Source organism: Monomorium pharaonis, chromosome 4 (genome assembly GCF_013373865.1).
Source record: "Monomorium pharaonis isolate MP-MQ-018 chromosome 4, ASM1337386v2, whole genome shotgun sequence".
NCBI lineage: Eukaryota > Metazoa > Arthropoda > Insecta > Hymenoptera > Formicidae > Monomorium > Monomorium pharaonis.
In genome coordinates, this window is record NC_050470.1 from 25,157,489 (window position 1) to 25,178,257 (window position 20,769).

Consider the following 20,769-nt stretch of genomic DNA (forward strand, 5'->3'; position numbering starts at 1 on the left):
CACGCGCATTTAATCTGGGACATACACCGCGTGCGTCAAGTGATCTTACGTCTACGTGAAATCATGAAGACACGTGCTGCGCCGCCGGTGCACATGGCGCGCATCTAGCGCAAGGAGACTGCACTTACGTGAATGTACACAGCGAAACAACTGCATCCGGCATCGATCGTCCGCGAACAGAGATTTCACACGTTAGCGTCAATGTGCGTACGCGCCGCCGCCGTGATTCTCTCAGACAGTCCGGAATTCCGTTCTTTTGTCTAATTCTAACGGAAAAAGGTGAGTATGTGTATGTGTGTGCGTGTGCGAGGGGGAGAGAGAGAGAGAGAGAGAGAGAGAGAGAGAGAGAGAGAGAGAGAGAGAGAGAGAGAGAGAGAGAGAGAGAGGGAGAGAGGGAGGGAAGAGAGGAATGGAGGAGCAGCAGCGCGCGCGTAGGCGATCACGCGATTTCGCGATCGCGTCTCATCGCGCGCCGCGGCGCCTCTGACCGATACGCAATTGTCAGTGCCGCGCCGACCGCCGCGCCGAGTGAACGTCGGGGAGTGTTGCTTTTTGCGCGAACCGCACCGTAATACATCGCTCGCGAATCGGACTCGCTGTTCGGAGCGAACGGCAGTTCTCTCAGTCGAGTTCCTTGTTAAAAAATCCAAGTGCTCAAAAAAAAAAAAAAAAAAAAGAGACGGATACGTCTGATAGAGTTTTCTAAGGAAAAACCAAGTTCAAAGTGCTAAAGTGAAATTGACGGCTCTCCGCGCGCGCACGTGCGATCGTTAATCGCGGACGTTCGAGAAATCGAAACCGAAATCGCGCGCGAATAGATAAAGCAGAAAGAGAAAGAGAGAAAAAGAGAGAGAGAGAGAGAGAGAGAAGCAAGCGGAGTTTTGCCGCGCGCGGATCAGAGCGGATGCAAGTTCGCGGGCCAACGCCTCCTTCTGGTGATTCATGCGAAAAAGGTGGATCTCCCGATGCCGCCGCTGCAACCGCGTCACGAGTTTCCCTCGTATCTCCCGGTAACGGGCACCAAGAGACGAGACCTGGGATATAAGCGACAAACGGACACGCTCGTAATCGGCGCGCAATCGGCGATTGCCAGGATGCATCGATTTTAATTCCCGCGTGTGAGAGAGATAGAGATAGAGAGAGAAAGAGAGCGCCATCGATCTACGCCGTGGCGGTTGTGCTTCGAGAGGTGCAAGGGCGCCTCTTTGAGACCGATTCCCGTTTGACGGAGTGAGTTTTGCTTTTCGCCAACATTTTGCTTTCATATTCGCCTCGCATATATGAAACGCGCGACGCTTTCCGCACGGCATGCACAGCCCGCAGCCCGTGGGATCCCTACGTTGCAGCGGCGCTTTAGCGCTTCTCGGACATCGACATGATCGCGTTACGAGAAATTTGGTTATCGTTATTCGGTACTTTCCCCGATTAAATGTCATCACATGTAACTGCGCACGAAATAATTTTCGCGCAATGAATTTTCAGTCGTTCTTTTTATGCAACAAACGGTAATTAAAGCTTATCGCGATAATGAGTAGTTAATTACCGAGCATTTTCTAAACTTTCGATCGTGACGTTTATCGGTTTATCTAGTTCCGCTAACTTATCGTTAAATTAACTCGATGACTTCGAGGAGGATATTCAATGTTTCTTTCGCTAATAGTACATTGTTAAATAAATTCGTCGGTTATCTTAAAGTTACCTTGGGTAACTTTTGCAAATAGTAAAATTTTGCTTTTAAATTAATGTTTCGAAAAATAATTTTTTTGCATAAAAAAAAAATCGCCGTTACTAAGAAACCGACGACACGGACAATGAAACGGAAGATTGGGTTCGTGCTATATTTACGTCGGCGCGACTCTTGTATCACCAATCCTAATCGAGACGACGTGCCAAGAAATGTGGGTAAAGCATTTGGCGCACTTTGCGGAATTGTTAGGGCCACTGTCTCTCGTCATAAATAAGTGCATGACTCCTCTGACTCGTGGATAGAAGTCACGACGATCGCCCGCTCTATGATACATGAGAAAATTTCGAGTCTCGCTTTCAGTGAAAATTCACTGTCACGGGACTACTGCACAAGTTTTAGACATCACGCGGAAGATACAAAATCGGTTTAAGAGCGGTTAAAAAATGATCCGATGTGAAATCTTTTTCCCGGAGAAAGGGAGGGGGCAAAGCGGAAAAGACATAGAACAATAATGTAAACGTGAAATATAAATGCAATATGAATTAAAGACAATAAATCAAGAATGTCATTAAAACGCCTGGTATATGAATCGAGCAAATGGTTAATGAAAGAATCACAGATCGCCGCGTAAAGCTTAATTGAGGTTTCGCGCGCGGATCCGCGCGGCGGAAGTCAGTGAACTTTTTGCTATACACGACGCGCGATAGACATGACGTTTCCGTTAGACGTGCTCGACCGCGCAATAGCGTCTTTGAGTTATTATACGCTGTTAGCAGAGACTAACGAGAATTTATGAACGCGACAATGAGTCGTCTAGTCTTGTCGACAATACGCGCCGAGACTCTCATATACCGTTGACACCAGCCGCGCTCTCTTTTATCTCAAATTCTTCGCTAGAGAGCCGATCACTTCATCCACTTCTCTATTCGATAATGTTACTCGTGAGAGAAATGTAATTTCTCTACCTGCTGTATATATAATACCTTTACCGTTATAATTAAATTCTAATTAACCGGCCTTCAAACTTTCTTCTACCTTATATAACATACTACGCAGTAAAATTGAAAAAAATTACATGTAAAAAGAAACTGAAAGTTGTACTTCAGTTTAAATTATCTTAATGAAAGCTTCTGATTATTTCTTTGCAATTTCAATTTTTTACGTTGCTCTCTTCAAATGAAAAAAAAAAAAGAATATCAAACGTCACAGGTGACGTCAATCATTATTTAATTCGCACTTATTGCTTGATTCGTGTTTATCATCAGCATAGACCTGACGTGACGTGCACAACGGACGCGAAGTGCATTGAAAACGCTTGTCGAAGACGGATAGAGTCAACTTGTGCTAATATTGTCGTTCGATAAATTCGGCGCGAACAAACAACCGGCGACGTACTCGATTATCGTCGTGGCGAAGCTTACGTGCACACACGACGGGATATTTTAATTTCCGTCCCAAGGTTGTCTCGTATCTGTATGCAGTGTATCGAAGTGATCATTGTAGACACTGTTTGAATGAAAGCTGTGAATTTGCGCCCGCGTATTTTGATTCGCCCGGTTGCGTTCGATGAATTATCGTTTTTCGGTGGAACCGCAAATAAGCGATTTCACGAATCGTCCGATATGCGTGTATGTATGTGCACGCACGTACGTCAAGACAGATCGTATTATGTGCCGTTTATCATCATTCGCATTTATTATCCACCGTGCGGTGGCACGCGCGTAATAAAAGTGTGACGATTAGCAACGTGCCAGATAAGCAATGTGTTGCCCATCCTACGCGCAGCTACCTCCACGGAGTGGACCGAAATATAATTAATTGAAATATAAAATTGAACATTCTTTTCTTTCATACATTGAAATTGTACGAACGTCATAATGTCGTACATTAGTGTAATAAAGTAGAAAAGTAGTATTATGGCCCTTACGGATATTATGTAATAGTAATATTTCTGTTATTATATGGAAAAAGTAATTTTGCGGAAATGTAAATCTGAAAATAATTATGTCAGGCCATTTTTTAATATTTGTGTTGTTTAAACTGCTTGCTAGATAGAATGCAAAAAAAAAATTTATAGCAATATTACTATGTTTGAGCGTCCTACATAATTATATTGATAGTCCAACATAAAATTATTTTCTAATCTGTAACCATGATAATTTTTTAGTTACTGCAGTAAAATTGTTCTTTGTAAATGACAATTTCTAGTGAGTGTTTGTGGAATCATTTATTTACTAGTCCGTCGTTATGAAATATATGCATATATTCTGCAATATTTGCTCTGAATGAATATATAATTTTATGACAAAATATTGTGTTTTTTAAACAAAACTAATTTTAAAAAATGTTTTTCTTCAAATCATTATGCAGTAACGACACATTTTTATAAATAGCATTCTAAGTAATAAATATTTGATGCTAGAATCTAAGTCTGATTTAAAATCGATTGAACAACACATTGTTGAATGTAATCGCGCGTCAAGTTTTCAATTTAAAATTTGATTATCAATAACGTAATGGTACAAAGTATAAGTAGGAGGGCTTCGTAATACCACCTTCTTTTTGGTTTTTTATGTCATGGCTTCTACAGATGTGAACTGAAAAAGTCGCGATTCTAAATAATATCGTACACTTTGAATACGCAGTTATCGTAAAGTGTTTATGCGTGGTGTTTAAACGTGAGAGTCTCCGAAGTTATAGTCGACATGATAATTGCGCATGGTTACGTATAACGCGAGGAGTCGCGAAAACACGAAATGCTGTCTATGCTCAGCAGACAAAGCAGATTCTTCATCGCGATTGATTTTTTTCACTCTCGATCCAGCGAAGAGCCAGTGGCAAGAATCGTAATTAAATAATCTCACTTAGCGCTCCGTGATCTGCTTTTTCCGCTGAAAGTAGACAATCTATAGTACGAAGCAGAACCAGGAATGCGGATCTATTATTTTACCGAAACTAGCTAGACGTCCGTCTTTCTCTTCGTTTTTATACAGATAATGTCTCACCGCCTCTGCGAGATCCGGTCTCCGTTCGCTCCGATCGCTTGACCTTGCCCGTGATAGACATTGTCACGATTTCCAGTCGATCGGAACTATAAGCTAGTCAAACGGACGCGATTCACTTGGGAGGGAAAAAAGCATCGTGTCTTTACCGCCTTTGTTGGCGTAAATCGAGGCCGTTCGCATACTGCGTATTTAACATAATATATTATACTTATTAGCAAGTTCCAATTTACCGAAACGATACCTTGCGAAAACCGTGCCTTGCATAAATTTGCGCCAAGTGATGTATTTACAATTTGAAACGCAGGCGCACGAGGAGTATTTTAATTTGATTCGACCCGTGTGCACGTGTGCATGTAATTAAATCAACCGTCGAGTAAAAATCTCAATTTACGTCACAACCCCGCGCTTCTTCTCCTTCCGCAATGTTGCATCGCCTTCGGAGTTACAGCCGGTGTTGATTTTTTGCGCAGTTTCGCACTTCCAATTGCATTCGTTAAGACTTTCCATTTATCCCGGTATAACTCAGCGTGCTCCGATTGCTAAACATTTCGTTGCTTCACTGCTCTCTCTCGCGCGAGCATTGCGACGCAATTCGGGGCTCGAGCATGCAAAGAGAGGCCTCGACGAAGTTTTTGATTCCCGTCGTTACTTCAGTCGGCGCTACCTTTCATTTCCCAGGCGGAGGCATTAATTATGCGGGAGGAAAGAGTCCGCGTATGCACAACGTACGTACGTGTGTACGTACGTATTTGCACGCAAATGGCGACCCCGTTGACATCATGAGGCGTGCATTTTCTACGAGTAATTTGACTTTCCTTGTGATCAGCACGGGCCTTTTGATCAAGACGTACGTTGGCATAAAAAAAATTACATCGCGCAAAAAAGCGACGGAATCTTATTGACTGATGTAATTTATTTTTAGAGCACACCTGTATAACTTCCGTTTTATATTTCCGTTATTAAATTTCCGTACGAAAATTATTCAAACTTTTTACGATAAAGTAAAAGGAGCGCACGGGCGGAAAAGTGGGAGAAATGCAGAAGAGGCCGAATACCGCCACTCAAAACTATCTATGTTTCTAAATCACGATCATCATTCGTGACTTCCTTCCCCCTCCTCCCCCCCCCGCCACCTTCTCTCTTGAGACGCTGACGAAATCGCGATTGCCGCGATTCGATTCGATTCGACGAGTGATTTTCGCGCACTTTCTCCCGTCGCGTCGCCTCGAGAGAGCGAACGAATCCATTCATGAGAGAGCGAAAAGATAATAATTTTCTACGAGCGTACAAGAGAGTACCGCGACGTAAGACGCACGATGACAAGTTGTTTTTCTCGGGCTACGTAATGGCACGATGCACGGCGTGTTACAGCACGGAGATAAAATCGGATCTGGGTTGCGCCGCAAGAGTCGCGAATGCGTGAGTCAGTCGCCAGTCGCGTCGTCCGCTGGAACAAACAGAATTATTAGATGTACGAATAACGGCTGCTTCGGCATTGACCGATGCGTATTTTTCTACTAGATAAATGTTTCCACGAAACCCATTACGTAAGAAACTCGGCAAGAAAGCCTTCGAGAGAATGCGTGACAGTACTTTTTTTTTCTCTCTCTCTCTCTCTTTCGCTCTCAAATCAGAAAGTAACTCTGATTTTGGAGAAGTTGAGTCCAAGGTAATCAAGGAATTTATCTAATTAAATTCGTCGCGAAAAACAACTTGGTGGAGATAAAGAAATATCGTTCCATTACTTTTTTCTGTACTTGTTGTTCGCAAGTATTTGCTTCTTCTTTCACAATGCGAAAACGCGCTGCGAGAATTTATGTACGTAAAAAATATTTTTTACTTTAAAATAAGCATCAATCAATTTGTGTAACTAATACACATAGGATTTTTCGAATGTATCAATTCGAATGTATCAATTCGAAAAATCCTAGAATAGAATTATCTATAATATATAAAGGAAGGTTTGCAAATGTGATGGTCAGACATTCATTTCGATGAACACACTATGTATCAGTATGTAATCGTTTACACTTCCGACTGACCACCCGCTGCGAGAAATTGACGAGTATTCGTTCGATCTTTGGTGCCGAGTCACTTTCATTAGCGATAGCCAAGCCCGACGATCCTAATCGTCGGGCATGGCGCGCCATTAGATATCGATTATCGAAGCGGATAGTGAATTCTAAAAAAAAATTATTTGCTCTACGCGAACACGCAATTATTTAATTACCTTACGTAAATATTTTAATTGCCTATATAACAAAGTGACGCTGTTGATTACGATGATATCAATTAGCGGACTAGTTAGTTTAATTATTTAAAAATTGCATAATTAATTTTCTTCTCTCATTAAAATTACTTATTTAGAAACTTTGGAGTTTAGCCTCACGGTAAGCAACAAATATTTTCGATCTCGATAATTATGCGCATTTATGAGTTATGTGGAATGGCTGTGTTGGTTATCACGCATGACGTGACACTTTTTTTGACGTATATCGACGTAAACAAGTATAAGTTTTTTTTTTTACGAGCGCCACGACGACACACATTCACATGCTGATAATTACGTGATACATCGGGGATAATGTTTCTAATGAAGATGCGATCGCGGGTATAGGTGTAAACAATATTTCTACCATAATGTTCTATAATTTATTATAATGACCGTTATAAAATCGTTTCTCCGAATTGTACGATCAATCGATACATGGTGATTTAAAATTATCGAAACCTTCGTCTTCTGAATTTCTTCAATCTCGTTTCTTCTTTAAAAATATTCGGTTGTACATAAATCAGTATACATTAAAGTAATGTAAATTATTTACTCGCGTAAGTATAACATGGTTACATCATGCGTGTTAGTTTTTCTAGATAGCTCTAAAATTAGATTGAACCAAAGAGAATTTTTCACACCGAGCAGTCCATTGTTTTTCCCAAATCTCGGAATATCTTCAGGATATCATGAATCGTTTAGACACGATGCACAGTTACGATAAAGCGCAGTCATACTACTCGAGAAAATCGCACATAGCTAGAGAAATCTCTCGACGAGTCAGAAGCGCCCGGAAGTGATCTGTATCGCGAGTGCCTGTTTATAGGCGCCGACGAGGGAACGCACGTGTCGCTAAATTAAATTAAGCGCAGCCACTGACGTTAGCAATCGCATCTCTCGATGCTCGTATACAGAGTCGTCCTCTAGAATTACGGATTTCTTTTTGTCTTCCAACCACGAGAATATTTTTACGTACACTTCTTTAGAATGTAGAGCTTTCGTGCATTTTTAAATATCAGTCTCGCTTTGAAATTCCTCAGGATAATTTATCCAAGTTTGAATACACTCAATCTCGGAGGTTATCAAGTGTTTGCTATCATCGCAAATACGAGGTATGATATGTAGAATTCAAAACAAATTCATCGGTTTGTAAAATGCAGACACATGGATTACAGTGGTTGACGTTTAGGTCGAAACTGGGGCACTTTTAATATCGCTAACTATGAGAAAAGAATGTGGAAAGATATCAAATTTTATAAATATCGTAGTTTAATACAATGTAGGTGTATTTTGTGCGCGCTATACATGCCAGTGTATTAAAAAAAAAACACGTTCGCTTACTTTTGAATACATATTCAACACATACACCTTTGTAATTGTTTCTTCACTATTTCTCATTAATTCCTCTTCATGGCGATACGATAAGAAATACCATTTCATACGTTTACATTATTTGACTTGAATGAACAAATGATAAAATTCAAGTTTCTGTTTTTATATACGTATTGATATGAATGACTCATTGAATATCTTTTTTTTTTACTTTGAATACCGAGATAAACAACTATTTATATTCCTTCTTAAAATCCATCCATGGAATAGGGTTAATGCATCGTTGACCTCAGTTCGAATCAGAAAATTTCGAAAAATTATCTTGAGGTATATGTATGACCTTATGCTCGCAAGTTGTGACTTCTGCGAGAACACCGCAGAAGTCGTCATGCACGAAAGTAACGGTTCACACCAGTGTGACTACTGCTTGAAACAATCCGTTCGCATCAGTCATGCAAAACAGGGAACCGTGGTTCAACAATGCCATTATAAGCGAGCGCGACTGCAAAGCTGTCGTGTTTACGGCCGTACGTTTCACTCTCAAGTGGGTAGTTTGTAGTATTCAACGAGTATATTAAAGTATAAATATATTCCGCGAGCTGTGTCCAGTTGATAGCAAATATTGTCGAATGCAAACAGTTTGTAATTTAATACCGTAATAAAATGTACGCGTCCCGAAGCCTCTAAGTGACCAGCCAATACGAGATTTTGTCTTGTAATCGTATTTCGAGTGTAAACAAGTCCGGCGGAAGAGACGCCTGCAATTTTATTACTCGATTGCTTTTTAATAAGAAAAAGGCAGCTTGTTTTCGTCCTCAGGCGGACATTTTTCCCTGTTCAACACGGCCGTTTACTGTATATCTTAGTTGTTTTCCCCAATTGTCGTTTATTCAGTTAATAATAAAAAGATACAGCATGCGAAAATATATCAATATATCTTTACGTTGTTAATAACAGGAAAATTCAAAAGTGACTCTAATCGACCTTTTAATCCGTTTTCTTCGAATGTGTACAAGGACTGATTACTTGGCAGGCCGAAAACGGATCGGTGCATCACACGTTCGTGTGACGCAGCGATCAGCTGACCGTCACGTCGCATGAAGGCGACGAAAGTGCAAGCTGCATCCCCGATGGTGCAACGTGAGTCAGTGCGACCGGTTCGGCGGCTTCTTTACGGCGTCAAATTCCGTACACAGCATCGTATTACGCCGTTTTTGCGTCGTTCTAGCCACGTGCTGGCCAACGATAACGCTTTCTCGCGTGTCACGCATCATTTCCTGACTGATTTCTTCGGTGGTTCGCCACGAGACGATTCGATTGCAATTTTGTAAACGCCACTCTCGTGGAACACGCTCACTCGAGCATTCTGGAGATTGGCGAGGCTTCTCGAAGCGCTCAGTGATGCGGAAGAAAACCTGAATCTTTGAAAATCCGTCTAGAGGCTATCCTTGATTTCTAATTTAATCTGTTAATTTAAATTATCGAGATGTCTGCGATGAGAATTACACGGTAATATTTTTAGATGAAGCAATTATCGATAGAAGAAAAGATTGAGGAATCGCAAAGATTTTTTTGGGGTAAAGTTTCCTTCTCTAGATATTACTGTGCGACCGTTGTTGGATTCGTCGGCGGTGAATAATCGGTCTCTGGCCATGTATACGCGATTTTTTTTTTTCGGATTACGATCGCGCGTTGTGTTGACCTCGATTTCGTTGGCACGCACATGGCGCGCTATCACATCGGGCTGCCAAGCGCAGCCGATATCTCTGAGCACCCGGTAGGCAGCGGCGTGTACACCCGATAGAACCTCTTTTCTCTGTTTCTGGTGATAAATTATATATTGTACAATTACGCAGAATATATTCGTGGCAATTGCGATCGCTCTGTCAAATTTAATCGGTCGATTACGACGTTGGGGAACGGCGAAAATATCTAACAAACTATCTTTCTATTTGTACGCTCGTTTGGCTTGTACGGGATCGCGTATGTAGGTGGACGCCCAGATGTTCACAAGAAATATGTTCATAAACAGCCGCCGTTACAAATTATATCTCTCGTATAGCAGTTGTTTTCTTTTTTTTTTTTGTAAGGAACTAAATAAACGTTGAATCATCTCCTATTTTTAGTGGCGTAAAACCGTCGCAAATTGCTCCGAAATTCGATTCAAAGGCTACGGACGTATTTCAAAGTGATTTATCTGCGCACGGTGACTCTAATAAACTCACGATAATTCTACGATTCTATATCTACGTTTCTATTTACAATTCTACTTACTACGCACTGACCAGGGTTAAGGTTGGTTAGTTTCACTAACTTTGATCAGTTGTTAGTTCAGCTTCTTATCTCTTATCTAATTTTAGTATTGAAAGGAGAAGAAAAATTCGATAAATCAAGATTAGATAAAACATCGTCTGCTTAGAGATAACACCGACAACAAGTTTGTATTTTCGTAAACATCGAACACTTCTGTTTCCACTTACTTTTCACGGCCGCAAATTCCACGAGTATCGTAACCCTCGATTCAGCAGGCATAGCGTATAAGACCCCCTCCACCCCCTCCCATTATCCTTTTACGTGAGTCGATACACTAGAGTTGGTTCGTTCGCGCTGTTTGCGAACGGGGATAGAGTAAGCCTTTCTCAAGCGAGCAATTTCGTCGTGTGAAAGGGTTAACCGACATCGGAGGTAAACCGGCCCCTAAGTCGTGATCTCTCGCGTTCCGGGTGAGCTACGCGCATGCCGCGTCGATGAGTGGGCTATGCGAGGTGCCGCGAGCGGATAAGTATGCGAGTAAGCAGGTCGATGCACTCCTCCCACACCTGGCCCGCGCGAAATAGCTGGTCTGTCCTTGACACGACGTGAACCGGCCGCTTCTCTATCACGGAGTAGGGTTTCGCTCGATTCGCCCGGCAAATGAGACCGCTCCTCCGACTCGAGCGGGCTTCGTCCGCTTGAAAAAAAAAAAAAAAATAAAAAAAAATTCACAATTGAACGGTGAATTAGCCCCGTGGCAAAGGCATCACACGTCTAACGATTTGGCGTCGGCTGTGCACACGCGAAAAATAAAATTACAGCCAAGAAGTCGAAATTGCCGCGTGGTCGCGCCTTTAACTTTCCTTGATTTTGCAGCCGGTCATTTGTCACGATTGATTTTCATTCGCCGTCAGTACGGCGTCGCTTTCTGTATCTATTCCGAATGTTTGGCAGTTCGCTATTGTCCTGCCGCACCGCGGCTGTGCCAAGTCGCGAAATGGTGCACCGATACGTCGTCGATCGATGCATTCTCTCGAGTATACGGTGCACCGAGGGCTGGTTTAAAGCTACGATAATCTTTCGTTGACCTATGCGATTACGATGCGAATTCCTACAAGGAAATTTTTATTTAGCTAACAATCTCGGTACAAGAAATCTCTATGAAGAATCTTCTATCTTTATAAAAAGATAAATGTACAAAATGATAAATATTTGAAGAAAAGTAGAAATCCGTAGCACATTCGAATTATACGCGCGAAGAAAAATAATCTCAAAAGAATGAAAGAGAAAGCAAAAAAAAAAAAAAAACTGTAAAGAACATTCGGCGACTTTCAGCAGCTTTGGGTATTGGAGGGTGCCGAGATGCGTTGAATCGACGCTGGATGCGTGGCTATAACTTGCACCGGCGGACAGCTGCATCCCCGTCTCCTGGCATTCGCGAGATCGCATCAAACGGCGCACGTGCCCTCACGCACGGCCCACGCGCGCGGCGCGCTGAGGCCGATGAGGGATCGCCACGCGGCGCGGGAATGGGCGCGAAACTTGTTTACGCGACGAAGCAACGTTGCGCATTCCGCGCCGCAAGTTGCAGTTATTCAGGGAGCCTTGACTCGCGTTGCGTGCCGTCGCGTAGGTGCATCTCGCAAATGTGCAGGCGCGAAACCACGCTAGCGGGGCGAGAAAGAAAGAGAGAGAGAGAGAGAGAGAGGGAGAGAGATCGCGGACCGTAGATAGACCGGGATTAATTGTAGATTACCGCACGAACGTATGACGCGGGGTGCAAGGGGTATTTCTCGTGCTATCGATCTTCGTGTCGGATCGCTAACTTCTAAACGTGTCCGTCGCAATGAATTCTCAACGGTAGATGGAACAAGGAGAAGAAAAGAAGTTTGCTAGCAAAACGGTAATAAACGGCTCGACAATAAAGGCACACCATTGGTTCGAGAAATAAAACGCTTTATCACGTTTACCGTCCGCTGTAATTCATTTTTTATTTCAACATCTGCAATTAAATGCGTAAACAGGGGTGCGGTCGATTTGACGCCATAAATGCGCGATCGACCAACCAGAAGAATTTGACTAATTGACTAATCAAGGAACGCTTCGGAGTGTCATTTGTAGCGTCAGCGCTTGTGACCCGTGAAAAAAGAAAAAACCTGTTTTCAAATTCAATGCAAAGCCTTTACGGTCTCGCGTGTATTCAATCTGCAGTTATTGGAATTCATCAGAAACGCCTTCTTCCTTTTGCACGTGACGTTTCTTCTTCTTATTCACGAAGCCGGTGACCATAATAAGAAAGAAAACCAATTAACTGTGGGCTGAGTAACAACATGAATCATAAACCAACGGAGACCTCGTAAATGCACGTCGAAAAGTAATTTTCAAGCGAGACTTTAATCTTCGGGCGGAAATGATTTCAGAGTTATGCCCTCTCTCTTTCGCGCGGCGCAGGTCTTTTTTAATTTCAAGTTTATACGTTAACCGGAAATGTCCCGATATCACCGACGATAACATGAAACAATCTCTCGGATCTTACCGCGCGTCTGGTTCTTTTCCTTTCTACGTTTTAACAGGTCTATTGTTGAAGAGGTGAGGTATGCGTATTGTTTAATCGAAAGCAACGATATGAATCAATCAATGTTCAACGTTACCGTTTCGCAAACACAGTAGGCCATTGTGCGAGGTATATGGAGATCTTGCGTTACTTCTCTGCAAGGTCAACGAATCGCCACGGCCGAGGCCCGATCGCTCGCTGGAATTCGTTCGAAAGCGGCGCGGGAGCGCGCGATAGAGCCCCGGTGCAGCGCACACCGCGCCGTCGAGCGCTTTATCCGCCGCGTGGGAGGTCCGGATCAATGTAGTTTGCGATGGAACGCGAAAAATAACGTCGCGGTAATCGCGGCCGGTGGTTTATGGGCCGAGCTATCTGCTAGGAATAATGGTGCGTGCGCGTCGGTCGGGGAGTACGCGAGGTCAAGCGCGATGGTAGTCTTTTGTTCGTCCGGAGTACCGTCCGCGCACAAAGAAACTGCGCGTAAAATATGCACCCTGCGAGAGAGAGAGAGAGGAGATGCACGAGAAGTTAGAATTTCCCACGTGCCGCAGATCTGAAAACCCGATTCGTACAGCTGAATTTTCAAGCGCGATCTTCCCGATCTCACGATTATCGCGGTGAATATTCATGCGTAGAAAGCGCGCATCTAAAACTTACATCTAATAACAATCGTCGTTATGTGTCTAATGAAGATTTTACGCATCGAGCGCACGCAAGCGTTAATACGCTCGTCCCTGCGATAGAATTTATTCATTTCATTTAATAAAATATTATCTCGATACAAATGTGCCTGTTTATAATGTATGTGCGATATCTATAATTACCGAGTAATGATCTCATTTTCATTTGAAGTTCACATTACAGCCGCATATATCATGCGGTGTAGTAATTATTCAATTAAAATAACATTAATAATGACCTAATTCACGTCGTCGCATGATATACGTCGCACGGTCTATCGCGCAGTTAGAACGCGAACATTTTGGTCGGCCGGTACGCCTCGCGAGCAATCTCGTGGATAGGAGACCTGTGATTTCCCCGGCGCTCACGTACGGACAAGGTTAACCGGTCGATGAGCTCAGGAGTCAAGCTGGAAGCGATCGTCCGGTATCCACGTAGCGATTTGCTGTCACGCACAAGGGCTTTCTATTCCTCCGCGGCAATGAAATCGCCACGCGTGAAAATCCGGTTTCCGTCCTTCCGTCATTTATATCCGAGGCTCTGTTTTTTTTTCTTTTTTTTTTGCATACTCGGACCCGCTCCATTGGAGTTCGATAGATAAAGCGTGTTCCTGCTGGGTGCGTCCGAGCGAAAGGACACGCTCATGGCTCGGGGGATCAAACGGAAAAGAATTTATTTCACGATAAAAGAATATCTCAATAAATACACGTTGTACTCAATCCTGAGATAAGTATGTAAAATGTGAAGGTATAAATCAGCGGTTTTGCATAGAAATTCCACGCTATACTCAAGTTGTCTACTTCATTCGCCACATCAAAATTGCAACAGCACTGCCTTTGGCAAGTCTGCTAGAAAATCGCGGTACCGTGTATGCCATACAGCTAGTAATTAATAGAAGATATTATGGCTTCCATTTCGTAATAATTTTGTTATTAATCAATATTTTAAATTGTAAATTTAACATTTGTCCAATACGTTGTCGAGAGCGAGCGTAGTGTAGCGAATAGCGTACTGGTTTGTCATGCTGAAGGTCTCCGGTAGAAATGGAAAAATTTTATACGCTCGTTTCTTCTCTTCGATAGAATGGCAGGCCATCAAGAATATTCTATTCCTAGAAATCTCTCTGAACCTCTTTGTAAATAGGGAGAGAAAAACAAGCTCTAAACCTATTACACGAGGAAAAAGACAATACGTTGTTCACACACGCGCACAGGCGCACACGCACACCCAATCGACTCAAAATTATAAAATATCTAATACTTAGATGTTAATATGTTATTTATAGAAAATGTAACGACATTGCATTATAGATCGAAGAAACAAGAATGGTAATGTGATCCCTCAACTACAATAGATTTCCCTTCTTGGCTAATACACGTAATGCTTAAAATAATAAATTCTACGTGAATATTTTAAAATATCTGCAACATCCGATGTGTGGAGCACGAGATGTAGAATCCAATTTCACGAGACAACGTGTGGAATATATGTTAAAATAATGCGAATGCCATACCCCATTGTATCTATCTCGAAATGTATATAACTAAATAAAATGTTGAATAACAATAAAAAACCGTTCAAGTATTTATATATTCGTGTGATAAAATATCCAAGTTTAAAAAGAATAAGGAAATATGTGTATAATTCAAAAAAATATTCTTTAAAATGTTCAAAACAGTAAAAATGCTTTATGTTGGATGTGCATTGATGTGGTTAGCACAACTCTGGGGCTAATAAATAAATGATTCCTTAAGTAATCACTAAAATTTTTGACTTCTCCACAACGGAGATATTACGGAGTAGCTGTATAATATGCCTACAACGGCCGTAGTATCTTCTCTTCTATTAAGTCTTATGTCCACGATTCAAGAACTCGGTTTGAGTTGGATGTCAAATATAAAAGCTAGAAAATTACTGCAAATGTTAGTATTTTTTTTTTAGTAACTTTTATATCTGCCATCCAACTGGGACCAAGTTCTCGGATCGTGGACACAACACTTTACGTGCTCCGCTGCCGTAGATAAACAATTCTTGAGAGCCGTTCGCATCCGAGGATTTCCTTCTCATGACTTTTCTCGTCGCTCAATCGCTCGGCTTTTAGTGTATTTTTCGCGAAGGCGCCTGGCGCGTTAATGAATTTGCACATTCCTCGGGGAGCGTCGCCGTAACGGTGTAGATAGGCGCATGGTAACGGTATCAGTATACTTCTTGACGCGTTTATTATCCATTAACGCGTCCATGCCATTCGTGCTCGCGAACACGCCCGTAAGTAATAATACTCTATTAACGAATGCGTACTAAGTTACGAGCGGTGAATCTTAATTAACCACCAATAGGTTTATATTTATAGCCGACGGCATTTTTGTGACGATAAATCACGACGGAGATTTTTCCTCGAAAATCAATCATTATGTAGAAACACGCGCTCGAGCGGTAAGTTAATCGAGTGATTAATTTGCGCAAATCAACAATGTCTATTCATGTTCATTGTCGACATAAGTATCTTTGCTGAGAAAGTTTTTTGCTATTATGGCGCTTAAAATTTAACTCTTACAAACGTTTGATAAAAATGAATTAGAAACGAAAACAGACTCAAACTACAATTAAAGTATCCAATAATTCCGAAACAATTTTTGGAAAAAAAAAAAAAAAAAAAAAAAAAAAAAAAAAAAAAGCTTAAAAAATCTATTCATTAAAAATTAAGAACGTCGGAAATATTAGTACTTTTATTACGGTTTATTAATAAGATTCAAATGAAGAACAATTGCGAGGGTAAAAAATATGTTTACACGTTCAAGCAAAGTACATCATTAATGCGTTAATAATAGCGAAAATGTGTGTAGAATAAAGGATGAGAATATATGAATAACATTAACGTTAAATGCGGCTTACCAAAATGGTTGGTGTTGTGCGCACAAAAATTATATTTATCGTCGTCGATCGGCATCGTGTAGTCGTGACAAACAAGTGTCATCGTGACGTCAATAAGGCTGACAAGTGCGTATGATTCGTCGACACTTTGTTTTTATCTATGCCGATTGTCGCAGCTTTTGCAATGAAGGCGCAACGTCACAGTTCGATGCATTTTAACGATGTGAGAATCCGATTTGCGGAACCTATGGTTAGCCGCTAAATGATATTAGATTGATATCGGCTCGCATAGTCAATAATTCTCAATATCGCGTGCGGAAAAACTATTCGCCCACGATATCGTGTTGATGTCGGTTTACTTTTTTTTTTTTAAACGCATATTCATGAAGTTCGCGCTTCTGTTCTTCGTTACGATTTATTGTAAAAGTCGATGAATTGGAATTGATTGATTGACCGATAAATTAATTTTTTAAATTTACTTTTTTGTTCTATAATATCATTTTGGATTCTTCTAGGATAATACGTATGTATTTTTTTTCTCTAATAAAAATAATTTTACTTATTGAAATACCTCGTTTAATACAAATCGATAGAATTACATAGTGTAGGAGTTAAATTACATTTTATGGATTTTTATAAAATTTCACTGTTCTTTGCATGGTGTCGCACTAAAGGAAAAAAAACAACTTTGAATTTCTGACGCGCGCACGAGAGATCCTCCCTAGAAAACAATTTACAAACGACCTTTGTGTAGTTTTATGATTTGTTTGCTTGTTTTTGTCACTTTGGCTGAGAGCCAGCGATCTCGCATTTTCTAATATGAGTCTTAGTCAGATGCAGCCTCACAGATCGTCTCTACTGCGTAATTAGAATACCTGCGGCTACCGATATAGTAGGAACGACGTAGGCTAACGCGTTGGATACAACGGCATACGTGATTTTTCTGGTAGCAGCTAATCACAAAATCTGTCACGCGCGAAGATAAATCTAAACGTATAATTTATCCACAATCAATAATGGTTAATAAAACAATGTCAAAAATATTTGAATACTATAGCGAATAATTTAATTTAAACTTGAAAGGCTTGAAGAGAGGGGGGCGGGGGAAGACTTTGACATTTGCCACGGCACTCATCATACGCTATCGAGATCTCTGGCCTCGCCGGCATAAATTTTGTTAGCGCGTATCGGTGATATCGTCGTTTATCGTTAGAAGCGCACGCGTTTCCGTTGTCGCGGGAAAAACACTTGATAAGGAGGCGAACGGCGCCGATTTGCGATTTTCATTCGTGCTTTCCCTCCCCTCTTCGGCGCCGCGAAGTCGTCGGTTCTCCACGTAATTCGCCTACTTGCGTGCGATTGCGTCCGTACGGATGCGATTGCGCTCGTACTCGCGCGCCCAGCAGTAGTATTTTTCCATGCACGCAATAGCGGGCGCGTGTGGAGACACTTTATTTCGCGCGCTCGCGAATGTGTTTACCCTCCAAAAATAGACGGTACAGCTGTCGTTCGATGTTTTGTAGCCCGAAACTTTTATTGCCCCGTCCTCTCCGATAGGGAGACAGACAAAGATACTTCATTACGATGTAAAGTAAAACTTCTCTCAGGCAGCTGATTCAGAGCAAAGGATAAAAAAAAACCACGTTGATAGCAATCATGCAAAATAACCATGTGCATACATAAAATATGAAAATTTAAAGCGATTGTGCACAGAAATTATGTATCTTAGGATAATAAACATTCGTTCATTACTGATTAACTGTCGTAAAGAGTTTAAACCTTGAATAGAAGTATCGTCCAAGTACATCCAAGTATATTTGATCCAAGTATTAAAGTTTTTTTTTTTTTTAAGCAAAAATAGAGAGGAGGATGCGCCATGCGTGCACTATCGCGATTCCGCTAAATCGCTCCTGACGTTTTTCGCCATGGCGCGGTACAATTGGCCTCGACGACGTGTTTTCCTTGCCACCATGTCGTCATTAATCACGTCACTCGCCTGTATTATTTCCCAACGTTTCGCGCGCGTACCTTTTCTCGGAAGCGTGATACCTAATCTCTTGGGGATTTGATTCGCGACGCTAACATTCCTCCGCTGTGTTTCGCGATGACACTTCACTCGACTAAATCTTCACGGACTTTCCTCGCTACCGTGACATCGTCAATTACATCATTCGACTATGTCATTTCGCAACGTTTCTCGCGTGTCGGAGGTCTTCCTTCCTCCTGTTGTTTGTTTGAGATAGATACGCAATCGTTTCTGTCTCAAGTCATTCCTACGACAATTTCAAGTGCAACAGCAGCTAGAAATTTGATTAGAAAATATTCGTGCAAATTGAAGTTTTTTTATTTCTAAAGACAGCGAGTGGAGGAATTTTCCTTTTTATTGCGGGATGTTTGTGAAAACCGCTGCGCTATAAAATGTCCCAGCGATACATTTCTCATCACATTTCTGCGAATGATAAACAAATATTGCCTTATTGCAACATGTTTCAAGAGACAATAATAACAGGGAAATTGACGTAAGAACAAACATAGACTATACAAACGTCAATCGACGCGGAAGAAACTGAAAAATCCAATCATTGAAACTACTCGGAAATTATTGACGTTTATTTGTAAAGTGTATATTTTTTATTTTATAACATCGTCACGCGTCGGGCACAATTACGCGGAGCGTCATAGCTAACTAGATTCTGATAATAATTCTAACAGCGGTCGGGATGACACTTGGGACCTGACATTTATTAGAATGACATTTAAAAAAATGTCGCGCGATTATTATTGTGATCGCAATAGACGTAATTACGCGCAACGTTTCCACTTAACGTTTCCAATTAGAATTTTTTGTGTGCGAGAGAAAGAGGCTTGGAATGCCGAATGGCGTATAAGTCGCGCTGATTACGAGCCTGAAATGGCTTTCATGCACACTAGTCTCGACGCACAAGCACGACATTGTACACCCGCAGCTCGACTTTTATGCACACGCGAAGTCGCGTGCATGGTCGCGTGCTGGCATCACCATTTCGTGCGGCGCTGTTAAAATATTCGTCCACCTATCGGCACCAGTCATCTAGGATAGCGGACTATCCACATCCGCCCATGCAAAACGTTCATTTTGCCACCTGAAGCGGGTTTCGACCCCGTCAAGAGCGCTTATCGCAACCGGCAATCAGCACGGAATTAACGTTACAATGTTATCATATGACGCAACAAACTAGACTTATAATGTACATACTCAAGATCAGAGGTTACGCTTAAACTTGCATTTCAGTATCGGTATAGTATTCGTAACGAATTGTTACGAATTCGTGTGGTCTTAATTTCTTCTTTATTTCTTTAAATCCTTCTTAACGGAACGTAATCGAAACATTCTTCTGCGATTATAAAGTTTGAAACATATACACTGAAAGAAAAATTCATTACATTGAAATAAATATTTGTTTCGGTCTAGTAAATTTTTTCTCAGTGTACACTATCGCCTTCGAGAATTTGATTGCGGTAAAACAATAAAATAAAAATAAAATAAAATAAAATAAAAACTTAAAACTATCGTATTGTTTTCAGTGATTTTTCTTCTCTCTCGTTTTGTATTATTTCGTACTCAACCCGCATCTCCCTCATTCGCTCGTATTTCATGTGGGCCAAGGATAAATCGCAAAACGAGATATTCGTTAAATGAAACATATTTTGAAGAAAGTTTATAGACGTCAATTGACGGTAAACGTCTCTTTTGTTATGATAATGTAATCGGAGCAAAGCTCAAAGGCATAAACGATGGCGGAAGAATTGCGGAGCATATATTGTCGCAATTGACCGGTCTTATTACGACAATTACATTAAGACGGTATGTATAGGCGAAGACCTTGAAACTAAAACGACCAATATTATTTTTCTGTTCGCGTCAACGGAGGAATCTGCGAACGAGTATATCCGAGTATATCGCATGTCGAGATGTAAGATCGTTTCACAAACTTCACGATTTACATAATTGAAAAATTAATCCTAATTGAACGACTCATGCTCCAACTCGCGTACTACATTCGAAACCTCCTAGATGTATACTTGCACTTTACCAGTGAAATAAATATATGAAATATTTTAATATGGAATGGTC

General features: G+C 41.4%; 1 protein-coding gene across 2 annotated transcripts in view; it reads left to right on the forward strand.

The window, feature by feature from the left end:
• Positions 1-43: 43 nt before the first annotated feature.
• LOC105833443 overlaps positions 44-20,769 on the forward strand; it is a 34,256-nt gene continuing 13,530 nt past the window's right edge. Inside the window, exon 1 of one of the 2 annotated variants that reach the window (XM_036286277.1) lies at positions 44-279. The gene's annotated coding sequence lies outside the window, so the exon portion shown is untranslated. Of the gene's footprint in view, positions 280-346; positions 1,231-20,769 lie in introns of those variants that run through there. The other variant, XM_012675187.3, reaches the window with a different exon arrangement.